This window comes from Pristiophorus japonicus, chromosome 24 (assembly GCF_044704955.1).
Source record: "Pristiophorus japonicus isolate sPriJap1 chromosome 24, sPriJap1.hap1, whole genome shotgun sequence".
NCBI classification, from domain to species: domain Eukaryota; kingdom Metazoa; phylum Chordata; class Chondrichthyes; family Pristiophoridae; genus Pristiophorus; species Pristiophorus japonicus.
The window spans coordinates 5,861,678-5,877,184 of NC_092000.1; the positions used below are offsets into that span (position 1 = coordinate 5,861,678).

The 15,507-nt window shown below is 44.3% G+C and overlaps 2 pseudogenes; both read right to left on the bottom strand.

Annotated features, from left to right (window-relative positions):
• Positions 1-7,240: 7,240 nt before the first annotated feature.
• LOC139238001 (small ribosomal subunit protein uS15-like) lies at positions 7,241-7,757 on the bottom strand (annotated as a pseudogene).
• A 5,781-nt stretch (positions 7,758-13,538) lies between these two features.
• On the bottom strand, positions 13,539-14,055 carry LOC139238002 (small ribosomal subunit protein uS15-like; annotated as a pseudogene).
• Positions 14,056-15,507: the final 1,452 nt, after the last annotated feature.

Consider the following 15,507-nt stretch of genomic DNA (forward strand, 5'->3'; position numbering starts at 1 on the left):
GAGAGTCGGAATAAATGGTTCATTGTCAGGTTGACAAACAGTGACTAGTCGGGTGCCTCGGGGATCGGTGCTGGGGCCTCAACTATTTACAATCTATATTAATGACTGGATGAAGGACACAAAGAATCTGCAAAGGGATACAGACAGGCTCAGTGAGTGGGCAAACATTTGGCAAATGGAGAATAATGTGGGAAAATGTGAGGTTATCCACTTTGGCAGGAAGAATAAAAAAGAATATTATTATTTAAATGGAGAGTGATTACAAAATGTTGCTGTACAGAGGGATCTGGGGAGTCCTTGTGCATGAAACACAAAAAGTTAGTATGCAGGTACAGCAAGTAATCAGGAAGACAAATGGAATGTTGGCCTTTATTGCAAGGGGGATAGAGTATAAAAGCAGAGAAGTCCTGCTACAAGTGTACAGGGTATTGGTGAGACCACACCTAGAGTACTGCGTACAGTTTTGGTCTCCGTATTTAAGGAATTATATACTTGCATTGGATGCAGTTCAGAGAAGGTTCACAAAGTTGATTCCTGAGATGAAGGGGTTTTCATATGAACAAAGGTTAAGCAGGTTGGGCCTATACTCATTGGAGTTTAGAATAATGAGAGATGATCTTATTGAAACTTATAAGATTCTGAGGGTCTTGACAGAGTAGATGTGGAGAGGATGATTCCCCTCGTGGGGGAATCTAGAACGAGGGGACATAGTTTCAGAATAAGGGGCCGCCCATTTAAAACGGAGATGAGGAGGAATTTCTTCTCTCAGAGGGTTGTGAATCTGTGGAATTCTTTGCCCCAGAGAGCTGTGGAGGCTGGGTCATAGAATATATTTTATTTGGAGACAGACAGATTTTTGAACGATAAGGGAGTCGAGGGTTACGGGGAGCGGGCGGGGAAGTGGAGCTGAGGCGAAGATCAGATCAGCCACGATCTTATTGAATGGCGGAGCAGGCTCGAGGGGCCGTATGGCCTACTCCTGCTCCTATTTCTTATGTTCTTATGTTCAACTCTGCGGGTAGAATTAGTGTGGGGTCCGCAATCCAGGGACACCTGTTGAAGAATGTGGATCTCAAGTGATGGCCAAATAGTTTTGCTGCCACTCTGTGTCTTAGCTCACAATTGGTGATCAGGCACCAGTTCAAGGAGGCGAAGGTTGCTCTGGGTCCCTGACAACCCTATCCCAGCATAGGTCGGTGTCCTTAGAGAATGGTGGGGTCCGGGGGGTGGGGGATGGGGAGCGGTGAAGGGGCTGGAGTTATGATTGGTGGAATGAAGGAATCCCACCCTTATGACACACACAGTTTTTATATCGATTTACATCGAGTGTGCAGCACAGAAACAGACCATTCGACCCAACGGCTCCGTGCCGGGGTTTATGTTCCACACCAGCCCTCTCCCACCCCTCTTCATCTCACCCCATCAACACATCCTCCTATTCCTTTCTCCCTCATCTTGGGTTCCCTTTAATCACACCCGTGCTATTCGCCTCAATTTATTTTTTATTCGTTCATGAGAGGCGGGCATCGCTGGTTGCCCATCGCTAATCACCCTTGAGAAGGTGGTGGTGAGCCGCCTTCTTGAGCCGCTGCAGTCCGTCATCATCACAGGCGGTCCCTCGAATGAGGATGACTTGTTTCCACACCAAAAAGGGGTGAGTTTGCAGATGTTTCAATGAAGGACCCGATATCTGTGAGGTAGCAAAGCATCAAACAGAGTTCCGGAGAGACCCGGTTACACGATAAATTTATTTGCTGCTCGTCTCCAAAGAAGTTCTTCGTTCTTCGGCAGCACCTCCCAAACCCGCGACCTCTACCCCCTAGAAGGACAAGGGCAGCAGGCGCATGGGAACACCATCACCTCCACGTTCCCCTCCCAGTCACACACCATCCTGACTTGGAAATATATCGGTCGTTCCTTCATCGTCGCTGGGTCACAATCCTGGAACTCCCTCCCTAACAGCACTGTGGGAGCACCTTCACCACACGGACTGCAGCGGTTCAAGAAGGCGGCTCACCACCACCTTCTCGAGGGGCAATTAGGGATTGGCAATAAATGCCGGCCTTGCCAGCGACGCCAAACATCCCAGTAATGAGTAAAAAACAGTTACAAATATCAAGTAAGCGGCTGACATGCAACTTCCAAAATGATTCACCTTTCCTCAAAGGAAAGATTCTAGGGTTTCCTTGACTGGGGTTTTATGTGAAAGTTTATTTCCTTCAATATTGGTCCCAAGTGTGATTTTCTGAGATGAGAGATGGTGTAAATATATTAACTGTTATAAATTGAGGCAATTCCTGCGACTGCCATTGTAGAATTGTCACGCTTGATCAATAAACTAAGGAGAGGTTCGAGTGATGAATGCATTTGACATAAATGCTGATGAACCCTTGACTAAAAGGCTTGTCACTCTCCATGAAAATGGTTGCCTCAAAGTCTTGTTGTTTTTAACTTTGGGCTGCTGTTTATTTGATGATGGAGCTGATTTCTATCTGTCTTTCAGTCTCGGAGTTAAGTAAAGATATGGAGCAGGAGCAGATCAAAGTAATTTCTGAACTGACCAAGATTCAAAATAACAGTAAGTTATTGAAATCATTTTCGCATGTTGTATTTTGGGATGTCCAAACAGACTTGGGGACTTCAGGTACTTAGATCATGAAAATGTCCAGGTACGGAAAATAATCAAAAAGGCTAATGGAATGCTGGCCTATATATCTCGAGGACTCGAGTACAAGGGAGCAGAAGTTATGCTGCAGCTGTACAAAGCCCTAGTTAGACCCCACCTGGAGCACTGTGAGCAGATCTGGGCACCACAGCTCAGGGAGGATATATTGGCCCTGGACAGAGTGCAGCATAGGTTACCAAAATGATACCTGTAATGTATATACCTGTGAGCATGCTCACAGGTTTGTAGAGCTGTTGAGTTGGGAGTGGCTTAGCCAGTCACGTGATGTTCACAAGACTCAATAAAACCCCGGCCAGTTGGGTTCGGGGGATCCACGATGGGGCAGGTGGTTGTGAGCTTGGTGGATGACCTGGTAATTTGTAGTGTGATTGTTAAACCTTTGCTAATAAACCAACTCGTTCTTAATAGCAATGTGTTGCTATGAATTCTTAAGCAAAGAACCCATGAAGCAAATACATTACTGCACCCGTACTTTAAGGGTTAAGTTACGAGCAGAGATGACACAAATTAGGGTTGTATTCTCTGGACTTTAGAAGGCTAAAGGGGTTAATAAGAACATAAGAACATAAGAAATAGGAGCAGGAGTAAGCCATTCGGCCCCTCGAGCATGCTCCGTCATTTAATACGATCATGGCTGATCTGATCATGGACTCAGCTCCACTTTCCTGTCCGCTCCCCATAACCCTTTACATCCTTATTGATCAAAAATCTGTCTATCTCCACCTTAAATATATTCAATGACCCAGCCTCCACAGCTCTCTGGGGCAGAGAATTCCACAGATTTACAAGCCTCTGAGAGAAGAAATTCCTCCTAATCTCAGAAATTCCTCCTCTTCTCAGTTCTGTTACATCCTGGGCGGTCCCTTATTCTAAGACTATGTCCCCTACTTCTAGATTCCCCCCCGAGGGGAACCATCCTCTCTGCATCCACCTTGTCGAGCCCCCTCATTATCTTTTCTGTTTCGATAAGATCACCTCTCATTCTTCTGAACTCCAATGTAGGCCCAACCTACTCAACCTATCTTCATAAGTCAACCCCCTCATCTCCGGAATCAACCTGGTGAACCTTCTCTGAACAGCCTCCAATGCAAGTATATCCTTCCTTAAATACGGAGACCAAAACTGTACGCAGTACTCCAGGTGTGGCCTCACCAATACCCTGTACAGTTGTAGCAGGACTTCTCTGCTTTTATACTCTATCCCCCTTGCAATAAAGGCCAACATTCCATTTGCCTTCCTGATTACTTGCTGTACCTGCATACTAACGTTTTGTGTTTCATGCACAAGGACCCCCAGGTCCCACTGTACTGCAGCACTGTGCAATTTTTCTCCATTTAAATTATAATTTGCTTTTCTATTTTTTCTGCCAAAGTGGATAACCTCACATTTTCCCAGATTATACTCCATCTGCCAAATTTTTTCCCACTCACTTAGCCTGTCTATATCCCTTTGCAGATTATTTGTGTCCTCCTCACAATTTGCTTTCCCACCCATCTTTGTATCATCAGTAAACTTGGCTACATCACACTCGGTCCCTTCATCCAAGTCATTAATATAGATTGTAAATAGTTGAGGCCCCAGCACTGATCCCTGCGGCACCCCACTAGTTACTGTTTGCCAACCGGAAAATGACCCATTTATCCCGACTCTCTGTTTTCTGTTAGTTAGCCAATCCTCTATCCATGATAATATATTTCCCCCAACCTAGTGAACTTTTATCTTGTGCAGTAACCTTTTATGTAACCTTGAGTATTGTTTGCAGTTTTGATCTCCTAATCTGAGGAAGGACATTCTTGCTATTGAGGGAGTGCAGCGAAGGTTCACCAGACTGATTCCCAGGATGGCAGGACTGACATATGAAGAAAGACTGGATCGACTAGGCTTATATTCACTGGAATTTAGAAGAATGAGAGGGGATCTCATAGAAACATATAAAATTCTGACGGGACTGGACAGGTTAGATGCAGGAAGAATGTTCCCGATGTTGGGGAAGTCCAGAACCAGGGGTCACAGTCTAAGGATAAGGGGTACGCCATTTAGGACTGAGATGAGGAGAAACTTCTTGACTCAGAGAATTGTGAACCTGTGGAATTTCCTGCCGCAGAGAGTTGTTGAGGCTAGTCCATTAGATATATTCAAGAGGGAGTTGGATATGGCCCTTACGGCTAAAGGGATCAAGGGGTATGGAGAGAAAGCAGGAAAGGGGTACTGAAGAAATGAATAGCCATGATCTTATTGAATGGTGGTGCAGGCTCGAAGGGCCAAATAGAAACATAGAAACATAGAAAATAGGTGCAAGAGTAGGCCATTCGGCCCTTCGAGCCTGCAGGTGGACGTAAACTATTCCATGGCACTACAGTATTTCAAAGAAGAGCAGGGCTGTTATCCCCGGTGTCCTGGGGCCAATATTTATTCCTAAATCAATGTCACTAAAACAGATTAACTTGTCATTATCACATTGCTGTGTGTGGGAGCTTGCTGTGCGCAAGTTGGCTGCTGCGTTTCCCACATTACAACAGTGACTACACTCCAAAAAGCACTTGAAGACGTCCGGTGGTCATGAAAGGCGCTATAGAAATGTAAGTCCTTCTTTGAATGGGGCTGTTTTTTGATGTGTAAGGGGGTGGTCTCTATGAGGGGGGTCAGGGTCCCTTCTGACCAACTTGAGTGGTTCGAATCGCTCCCACTCCCTTGGATTCTGTACTCTGAATTTATCTGGGGGGTGTGACAAAAGTGCAAAGGACACTGGCTTGATGCAAAAAGAACTTTGTTGTTATTACAGTCAAAGTAACACAGACTTATTACTCTAGTAAGAAAAATACAAGGCCAAACTTATAATCACTCTAATAAAGACCGATACACTACACATTCAAAGGGGGTTCAGTAAAATGATACCTCCCACCTCCCAATACCTAATTCTAGCTAGGTTAGACTCCAGGGCAGGCAGGGACTATGCTTACCAATCCTTTTGACAGTTAACGGTAGATCGCGGTTGTTTTTCCGTTGATACCATGTTGACCGAGGTCGGTTGTTGCCACGATGGTGATGTTCTTCCTTCCTTCAGTACTTCAGGACTTCGAGGCTGGAGAAGTTAGTCTACAACTGTCGCATTGGTTTCTCTCCTTGTCTTGATGACATACTCGCAGTATAGCAACTGAGGTAGTAGAAGCCTTGTAGCTACCTAGCAACCACCTAACTCTGTTGAAAACAGTTATACGATTTCAGTGTTCTAATCTTCCCGCTAAATCTGTTCAAAATCCTTTGTATAATTTTGGCGGGCTTGGTTCTTCTTTGTAATGTTTTGGTGGGCTCGTTAAAAGTTGATATGTTTTGGGTGAGTTGATGTTCGAAAACTGTTTCCTGAGGGAAATATTAATTTGGTAATTGCAATGTCCTTTTGTGCTTAGTCTTTCGCATACAGGCTGGATTGGGCCTCTTTGTGATGTATATGATGAAATGGTTGTCCAGACCCATGTTGATGGGCAGCTATCCCTGGGTGACTTTGTGATGTTAATGTCTCTTGTGGAGAAGGATTTTCGAATACTCATTCTTCCAGACAGATTAACTTAGTCCTCACACCCAGGTAGCTTCACTTAATTAGACTGTCTCTTGCTAGTTCCGTATGTCCACTCACAGCCTTGAGTTTATCTTTTAAAATCCAAAATTCTTTTAAAGTTCGTAGTTTCTTTCATAAGCACTTTATGAGTTCCAACTTTTTGGTAGATAGTCCCAAATTAAATTTCCTTTCTAATGAGCCCAAACACAGGGGTGGGGTGTCTTGTGAATTTTGTATCCCTTTAGATGGGTCATCTATTAGTTCATGGAGAGTTGAGCCAATCACCGCAGTTTACCTAACAGATAGCAGTCTATCAATCACAGCTTTTCTATAACAATACAAAATGGATTGGTTCAGAATTGATTAAACTCTGATACAAAGTGCTTTCCACACTCTCTGGAGGCTTTCCAAAGTCCCACAATACATTTAGTGATAGCGGCAGAAGTACTGAATGAACCGTCTCTCTACAACGCACAGCAACATAAAGGCTGATGCACCTGAGTAAAAACAGTTAGTCACACTTTAAGAAAATGGTTGCCTCAAAGTCTTGTGTTTTTGACGTTCAGTTGCTGTTTATCTAATGCGGGTTCTATCTGTCTTTCAGTCTCCTCGTTCAGTGCAAAAATGGAGCAAGAGCAGGCCAAAGTAATGACCGAACTGAGCAAGATTCAAAATAACAGTAAGTTATTGGAAATATTTCTGTAAGTTGTGTTTTCCAATCATCTAAGTCGCTAACTTGGAAATACATCGGCCATTCCTTCTATTGGTCTTCCAGTGTTGCCGTTAAGCGCAGAATCGGAAGTGAAAGTGAGTAGCGCTGATGATGATGGTGAGTCACAATCTCTTTCGACAGACATTGTACGCTTCAAGATTAATTTGCTTGATTTGTCCCCTTGGAATTACAGCTGGTTAGCCGCGAGAATAGGACGTAATTTTACCGAAAGGTTCCACTTAAGCTATAAAACATACAACGATCAGTTTTTTAAGCAGACAGTGTTTCAATAAGATGTGAGCATTTTATTTTTTAGACCCAATAAAGAAACTTCTTCGGCTGCAAGTGCTGAAACTGTGAAGGATTGATACTTTAGTTATGTGGAAGGACCCGCTTGGACTTGTCATGATGAACCAGCCTGTGGATTCTGCTCTTAATAAGAATCAAACAGAACTTGGCATCGTTTTCCTTGCTGTTCCTCTCCAAATGCTCACGGGCAGCCACAGCAGTCTTTGTCAGAGGGTACAAAATCCTCTGGGAGGTCTGGAGCCAGCCCCTTGGACTTCAAGTATCCCGAGGATCTTGCTCCCAGTAACAAAACGCACTCGGGCAAACACCATGGGAGTCCCTCAGGATCACACCAATCTGCGATGGGGTCAAGCCCTTCTTTGCCAGCTCGTTCTGTTACATCATCAGACGTGAGTTTAAGCCCACGTGGGCACACTGCGTCTGTCAGGTAGTGTTGACTGGGACAAGGGTGCAGGCGACCCATGACAGCTGCAGAAAGCCAGCAAAGTACACATCTCTCACTGGTGTTGGAGGTTGTCACTATTGACCGGTCAGCTCTCGGGAGGGTGGGACTGATATCTCGAGTCCGATGAGGTAGGCTCGGCAGTGGGATTGGCACCAATTAGATCCTACTATCTTTCATTGTCTCCTGAGCACGCTCTGTAAGGTCATCATCATCGTCATCATCGGCGGTCCCTCGAACGAGGATGACTTGTTTCCACACCAAAAAGGGATGAGTTTGCAGATGTTTCAATGAAGGACCCGATATCTGTGAGGTAGCAAAGCATCAAACAGAGTTCCGGAGAGTCCCGGTTATATGATAAGTTTATTTGCCACTCGCCTCCAAATAAGTTCTTCGTTCTTCGGCAGCACCTCCCAAACCCGCGACCTCTACCCCCTAGAAGGACAAGGGCAGCAGGTGCATGGGAACTCCACCGCCTCCACGTTCCCCTCCCAGTCACACACCATCCTGACTTGGAAATATATCGGTCATTCCTTCATCATCGCTGGGTCACAATCCTGGAACTCCCTCCCTAACAGCACTGTGGGAGCACCTTCACCACACGGACTGCAGCGGTTCAAGAAGGCGGCTCACCACCACCTTCTCAAGGGGCAATTAGGGATGGGCAATAAATGCCGGCCTTGCCAGCAATGCCCAACATCCCAGGAATGAGTAAAAAACAGTTACAAATATCAAGTAAGCGGCTGACATGCAACTTCCAAAATGATTCACCTTTCCTCAAAGGAAAGATTCTGGGGTTCCCTTGACTGGGGTTTTACGTGAAAGTTTATTTCCTTCAATACTGGTCCCAAGTGTGATTTTCTGAGATGAGAGATGGTGTAAATATATTAACTGTTATAAATTGAGGCAATTCCTGCGACTGCCATTGTAGAATTGTCACGCTTGATCAATAAACTAAGGAGAGGTTCGAGTGATAAATGCATTTGACATAAATGCTGATGAACCCTTGATTAAAAGGCTTGTCACACTCCATGAAAATGGTTGCCTCAAAGTCTTGTTGTTTTTAACTTTGGGCTGCTGTTTATTTGATGATGGAGCTGATTTCTATCTGTCTTTCAGTCTCGGAGTTAAGTAAAGATATGAAGCAGGAGCCGAACAAAGTAATTTCTGAACTGACCAAGATTCAAAATAACAGTAAGTTATTGAAATCATTTTCGCATGTTGTATTTTCGGATGTCCAAACAGACTTGGGGGCTTCAGGTACTTAGATCATGAAAATGTCCAGGTACGGAAAATAATCAAAAAGGCTAATGGAATGCTGGCCTATATATCTCGAGGACTCGAGTACAAGGGAGCAGAAGTTATGCTGCAGCTGTACAAAGCCCTGGTTAGACCCCACCTGGAGCACTGTGAGCAGATCTGGGCACCACTCCTTAGGGAGAATATATTGGCCCTGGACAGAGTGCAGCATAGGTTACCGGAATGATACCTGTAATGTATATACCTGTGAACATGCTCACAGGTTTGTAGAGCTGTTGAGTTGGGAGTGGCTTAGCCAGTCACGTGATGTTCACAAGACTCAATAAAACCCCGGCCAGTTGGGTTCGGGGGATCCACGATGGGGCAGGTGGTTGTGAGCCTGGTGGATGACCTGGTAATGTGTAGTGTGATTGTTAAACCTTTGCTAATAAACCAACTCGTTCTTAATAGCAATGTGTTGCTATGAATTCTTAAGCAAAGAACCCATGAAGCAAATACATTACTGCATCCGTACTTTAAGGGTTAAGTTACGAGCAGAGATGACACAAATTAGGGTTGTATTCTCTAGACTTTAGAAGGCTAAAGGGGTTAATAAGAACATAAGAACATAAGAAATAGGAGCAGGAGTAAGCCATTCGGCCCCTCGAGCCTGCTCCGTCATTTAATACGATCATGGCTGATCTGATCATGGACTCAGCTCCACTTTCCTGCCCGCTCCCCATAACCCTTTACTCCCTTATTGCTCAAAAATCTGTCCATCGCCGTCTTAAATATATTCAATGACCCAGCCTCCACAGCTCTCTGGGGCAGACAATTCCACAGATTTACAACCCTCTGAGAGAAGAAATTCCTCCTCATCTCAGTTTTAAATGGACGGCCCCTTATTCTAAGACTATGTCCCCTACTTCTAGATCCCCCCTCCAAGGGCAAACATCCTCTCTGCACATACCCTGTCCAGCCCCCTCATTATCTTATATGTTTCGATAAGATCTCCTCTCATTCTTTTGAACGTCAATGAGTATAGGCCCAGCCTACTCAATCTATCTTCATGTCAACCCCCTCATCTCCGGAATTAACCTAGTGAACCTTCTCAAAACAGCCTCCAATGTAAGTATATCCTTCATTAAATACGGATACCAAAACTGTACGCAATATTCCAGGTGTGACCTCACCAATACCCTGTACAGTTGTAGCAGGACTTCTCTGCTTTTATACTCTATCCCCCTTGCAATAAAGGTCAACATTCCATTTGCCTTCCTGATTACTTGCTGTACCTGCATACTAACGTTTTATGTTTCATACACAAGGACCCCCAGGTCTCTCTGTACTGCAGCACTTTGCAATTTTTCTCCAGTTAAATTATAATTTGCTTTTCTATTTTTTCTGCCGAAGTGGATAACCTCACAGTTTCCCACATTATACTCCATTTGCCAAATGTTTGCCCAATTACTTAGCCTGTCTATATCCCTTTGCAGATTATTTGTGTCCTCCTCACAATTTGCTTTCCCACCCATCTTTGTATCATCAGCAAACTTGGCTACATCACACTCGGTCCCTTCATCCAAGTCATTCATATAGATTGTAAATAGTTGAGGCCCCAGCACCGATCCCTGCGGCACCCCACTAGTCACTGTTTGCCAACCGGAAAAAGACCCATTTATCCCGACTCTCTGTTTTCTGTTAGTTAGCCAATCCTCTATCCATACTAATATATTACCCCCAACCCAGTGAACTTTTATCTTGTGCAGTAACCTTTTATGTAACCTTGAGTATTGTTTGCTGTTTTGGTCTCCTAATCTGAGGAAGGACATTCTTGCTATTGAGGGAGTGCAGCGAAGGTTCACCAGACTGATTCCCAGGATGGCAGGACTGACATATGAAGAAAGACTGGATCGACTAGGTTTATATACACTGGAATTTAGAAGAATGAGAGGGGATCTCATAGAAACATATAAAATTCTGACGGGACTGGACAGGTTAGATGCAGGAAGAATGTTCCCGATGTTGGGGAAGTCCAGAACCAGGGGTCACAGTCTAAAGATAAGGGGTAAGCCATTTAGGACCGAGATGAGGAGAAACTTCTTCACTCAGAGAATTGTGAACCTGTGGAATTCCCTGCCGCAGAGAGTTGTTGAAGCCAGTTCATTAGATATATTCAAGAGGGAGTTGGATATGGCCCTTACGGCTAAAGGGATCAAGGGGTATGGAGAGAAAGCAGGAAAGGGGTACTGAGGGAATGAATAGCCATGATCTTATTGAATGGTGGTGCAGGCTCGAAGAGCCAAATAGAAACATAGAAACATAGAAAATAGGTGCAAGAGTAGGCCATTCGGCCCTTCGAGCCTGCAGGTGGACGTAAACTATTCCATGGCACTACAGTATTTCAAAGAAGAGCAGGGCTGTTATCCCCGGTGTCCTGGGGCCAATATTTATTCCTAAATCAATGTCACTAAAACAGATTAACTTGTCATTATCACATTGCTGTGTGTGGGAGCTTGCTGTGCGCAAGTTGGCTGCTGCGTTTCCCACATTACAACAGTGACTACACTCCAAAAAGCACTTGAAGACGTCCGGTGGTCATGAAAGGCGCTATAGAAATGTAAGTCCTTCTTTGAATGGGGCTGTTTTTTGATGTGTAAGGGGGTGGTCTCTATGAGGGGGTCAGGGTCCCTTCTGACCAACTTGAGTGGTTCGAATCGCTCCCACTCCCTTGGATTCTGTTCTCTGAATTTATCTGGGGGGTGTGACAAAAGTGCAAAGGACACTGGCTTGATGCAAAAAGAACTTTGTTGTTATTACAGTCAAAGTAACACAGACTTATTACTCTAGTAAGAAAAATACAAGGCCAAACTTATAATCACTCTAATAAAGACCGATACACTACACATTCAAAGGGGGTTCAGTAAAATGATACCTCCCACCTCCCAATACCTAATTCTAGCTAGGTTAGACTCCAGGGCAGGCAGGGACTATGCTTACCAATCCTTTTGACAGTTAACGGTAGATCACGGTTGTTTTTCCGTTGATACCATGTTGACCGAGGTTGGTTGTTGCCACGATGGTGATGTTCTTCCTTCCTTCAGAACTTCAGGACTTCGAGGCTGGAGAAGTTAGTCTACAACTGTCGCATTGGTTTCTCTCCTTGTCTTGATGACATACTCGCAGTATAGCACCTGAGGTAGTAGCAGCCTTGTAGCTACCTAGCAACCACCTAACTCTGTTGAAAACAGTTATACGATTTCAGTGTTCTAATCTTCCCGCCAAATCTGTTCAAAATCCTTTGTATAATTTTGGCGGGCTTGGTTCTTCTTTGTAATGTTTTGGTGGGCTCATTAAAAGTTGATATGTTTTGGGTGAGTTGATGTTCGAAAACTGTTTCCTGATGGAAATATTAATTTGGTAATTGCAATGTCCTTTTGTGCTTAGTCTTTCGCATACAGGCTGGATTGGGCCTCTTTGTGATGTATATGATGAAATGGTTGTCCAGACCCATGTTGATGGGCAGCTATCCCTGGGTGACTTTGTGATGTTTATGTCTCTTGTGGAGAAGGATTTTCGAATACTCATTCTTCCAGGCAGATTAACTTAGTCCTCACACCCAGGTAGCTTCACTTAATTAGACTGTCTCTTGCTAGTTCCGTATGTCCACTCACAGCCTTGAGTTTATCTTTTAAAATCCAAAATTCTTTTAAAGTTCGTAGTTTCTTCCATAAGCACTTTATGAGTTCCAACTTTTTGGTAGATAGTCCCAAATTAAATTTCCTTTCGAATGAGCCCAAACACAGGGGTGGGGGGTCTTGTGAATTTTGTATCCCTTTAGATGGGTCATCTATTAGTTCATGGAGAGTTGAGCCAATCACCGCAGTTTACCTAACAGATAGCGGTCTATCAATCACAGCTTTTCTATAACAATACAAAATGGATTGGTTCAGAATTGATTAAACTCTGATACAAAGTGCTTTCCACACTCTCTGGAGGCTTTCCAAAGTCCCACAATACATTTAGTGATAGCGGCAGAAGTACTGAATAAACCGTCTCTCTACAACGCACAGCAACATAAAGGCTGATGCACCTGAGTAAAAACAGTTAGTCACACTTTAAGAAAATGGTTGCCTCAAAGTCTTGTGTTTTTGACGTTCAGTTGCTGTTTATCTAATGCGGGTTCTATCTGTCTTTCAGTCTCCTCGTTCAGTGCAAAAATGGAGCAAGAGCAGGCCAAAGTAATGACCGAACTGAGCAAGATTCAAAATAACAGTAAGTTATTGGAAATATTTCTGTAAGTTGTGTTTTCCAATCATCTAAGTCGCTAACTTGGAAATACATCGGCCGTTCCTTCTATTGGTCTTCCAGTGTTGCCGTTAAGCGCAGAATCGGAAGTGAAAGTGAGTAGCGCTGATGATGATGGTGAGTCACAATCTCTTTCGACAGACATTGTACGCTTCAAGATTAATTTGCTTGATTTGTCCCCTTGGAATTATAGCTGGTTAGCCGCGAGAATAGGACGTAATTTTACCGAAAGGTTCCACTTAAGCTATAAACCATACAACGATCAGTTTTTTAAGCAGACAGTGTTTCAATAAGATGTGAGCATTTTATTTTTTAGACCCAATAAAGAAACTTCTTCGGCTGCAAGTGCTGAAACTGTGAAGGATTGATACTTTAGTTATGTGGAAGGACCCGCTTGGACTTGTCATGATGAGCCAGCCTGTGGATTCTGCTCTTAATAAGAATCAAACGGAACTTGGCATCGTTTTCCTTGCTGTTCCTCTCCAAATGCTCGCGGGCAGCCACAGCAGTCTTTGTCAGAGGGTACAAAATCCTCTGGGAGGTCTGGAGCCAGCCCCTTGGACTTCAAGTATCCCGAGGATCTTGCTCCCAGTAACAAAACGCACTTGGGCAAACACCATGGGAGTCCCTCAGGATCACACCAATCTGCGATGGGGTCAAGCCCTTCTTTGCCAGCTCGTTCTGTTACATCATCAGACGTGAGTTTAAGCCCACGTGGGCACACTGCGTCTGTCAGGTAGTGTTGACTGGGACAAGGGTGCAGGCGACCCATGACAGCTGCAGAAAGCCAGCAAAGTACACATCTCTCACTGGTGTTGGAGGTTGTCACTATTGACCGGTCAGCTCTCGGGAGGGTGGGACTGATATCTCGAGTCCGATGAGGTGGGTTTTGAGCAATCAATGGTTGGGTTTTATAAAAGGGCCTTTGTGTCATGGATGAAATGGAACCCCATTCTCTGAACCAATTGTAATGTATGCATCCTGTGTGCATGCTCACAGGTTGGGAGAGCTGTAGAGTTGGGAGTGGCTTAGCCAGTCACGTGATGTTCACAAGACTCAATAAAACCCCGGCCAGTTGGGTTCGGGGGTTCCACGATGGGGCAGGTGGTTGTGAGCCTGGTGGATGACCTGGTAATGTGTAGTGTGATTGTTAAACCTTTGCTAATAAACCAACTCGTTCTTAATAGCAATGTGTTGCTATGAATTCTTTAGCAAAGAACCCATGAAGCAAATACATTACTGCACCCGTACTTTAAGGGTTAAGTTACGAGCAGAGATGACACAAATTAGGGTTGTACTCTCTAGACTTTAGAAGGCTAAAGGGGTTAATAAGAACATAAGAACATAAGAAATAGGAGCAGGAGTAAGCCATTCGGCCCCTCGAGCCTGCTCCGTCATTTAATACAATCATGGCTGATCTGATCATGGACTCAGCTCCACTTCCCCGCCCGCTCCCCATAACCCTTTACTCCCTTATTGCTCAAAAATCTGTCTATCTCCGTCTTAAATATATTCAATGACCCAGCCTCCACAGCTCTCTGGGGCAGACAATTCCACAGATTTACAACCCTCTGAGAGAAGAAATTCCTCCTCATCTCAGTTTTAAATGGACGGCCCCTTATTGTAAGACTATGTCCCCTACTTCTAGATTCCCCCCCAAGGGCAAACATCCTCTCTGCATCCACCCTGTCCAGCCCCCTCATTATCTTATATGTTTCGATAAGATCTCCTCTCATTCTTTTGAACGTCAATGAGTATAGGCCCAGCCTACTCAATCTATCTTCATAAGTCAACCCCCTCATCTCCAGAATTAACCTAGTGAACCTTCTCTGAACAGCCTCCAATGTAAGTATATCCTTCCTTAAATACGGATACCAAAACTGTACGCAGTACTCCAGGTGTGACCTCACCAATACCCTGTACAGTTGTAGCAGGACTTCTCTGCTTTTATACTCTATCCCCCTTGCAATCAACATTCCATTTGCCTTCCTGATTACTTGCTGTACCTGCATACTAACTTTTTGTGTTTCATACACAAGGACCCCCAGGTCTCTCTGTACTGCAGCACTTTGCAATTTTTCTCCATTTAAATTATAATTTGCTTTTCTATTTTTTCTGCCGAAGTCGATAACTTCACATTTTCCCACATTATACTCCATCTGCCATATTTTTGCCCAATTACTTAGCCTGTCTATATCCCTTTGCAGATTATTTGTGTCCTCCTCACAATTTGCTTTCCCACCCATCTTTGTATC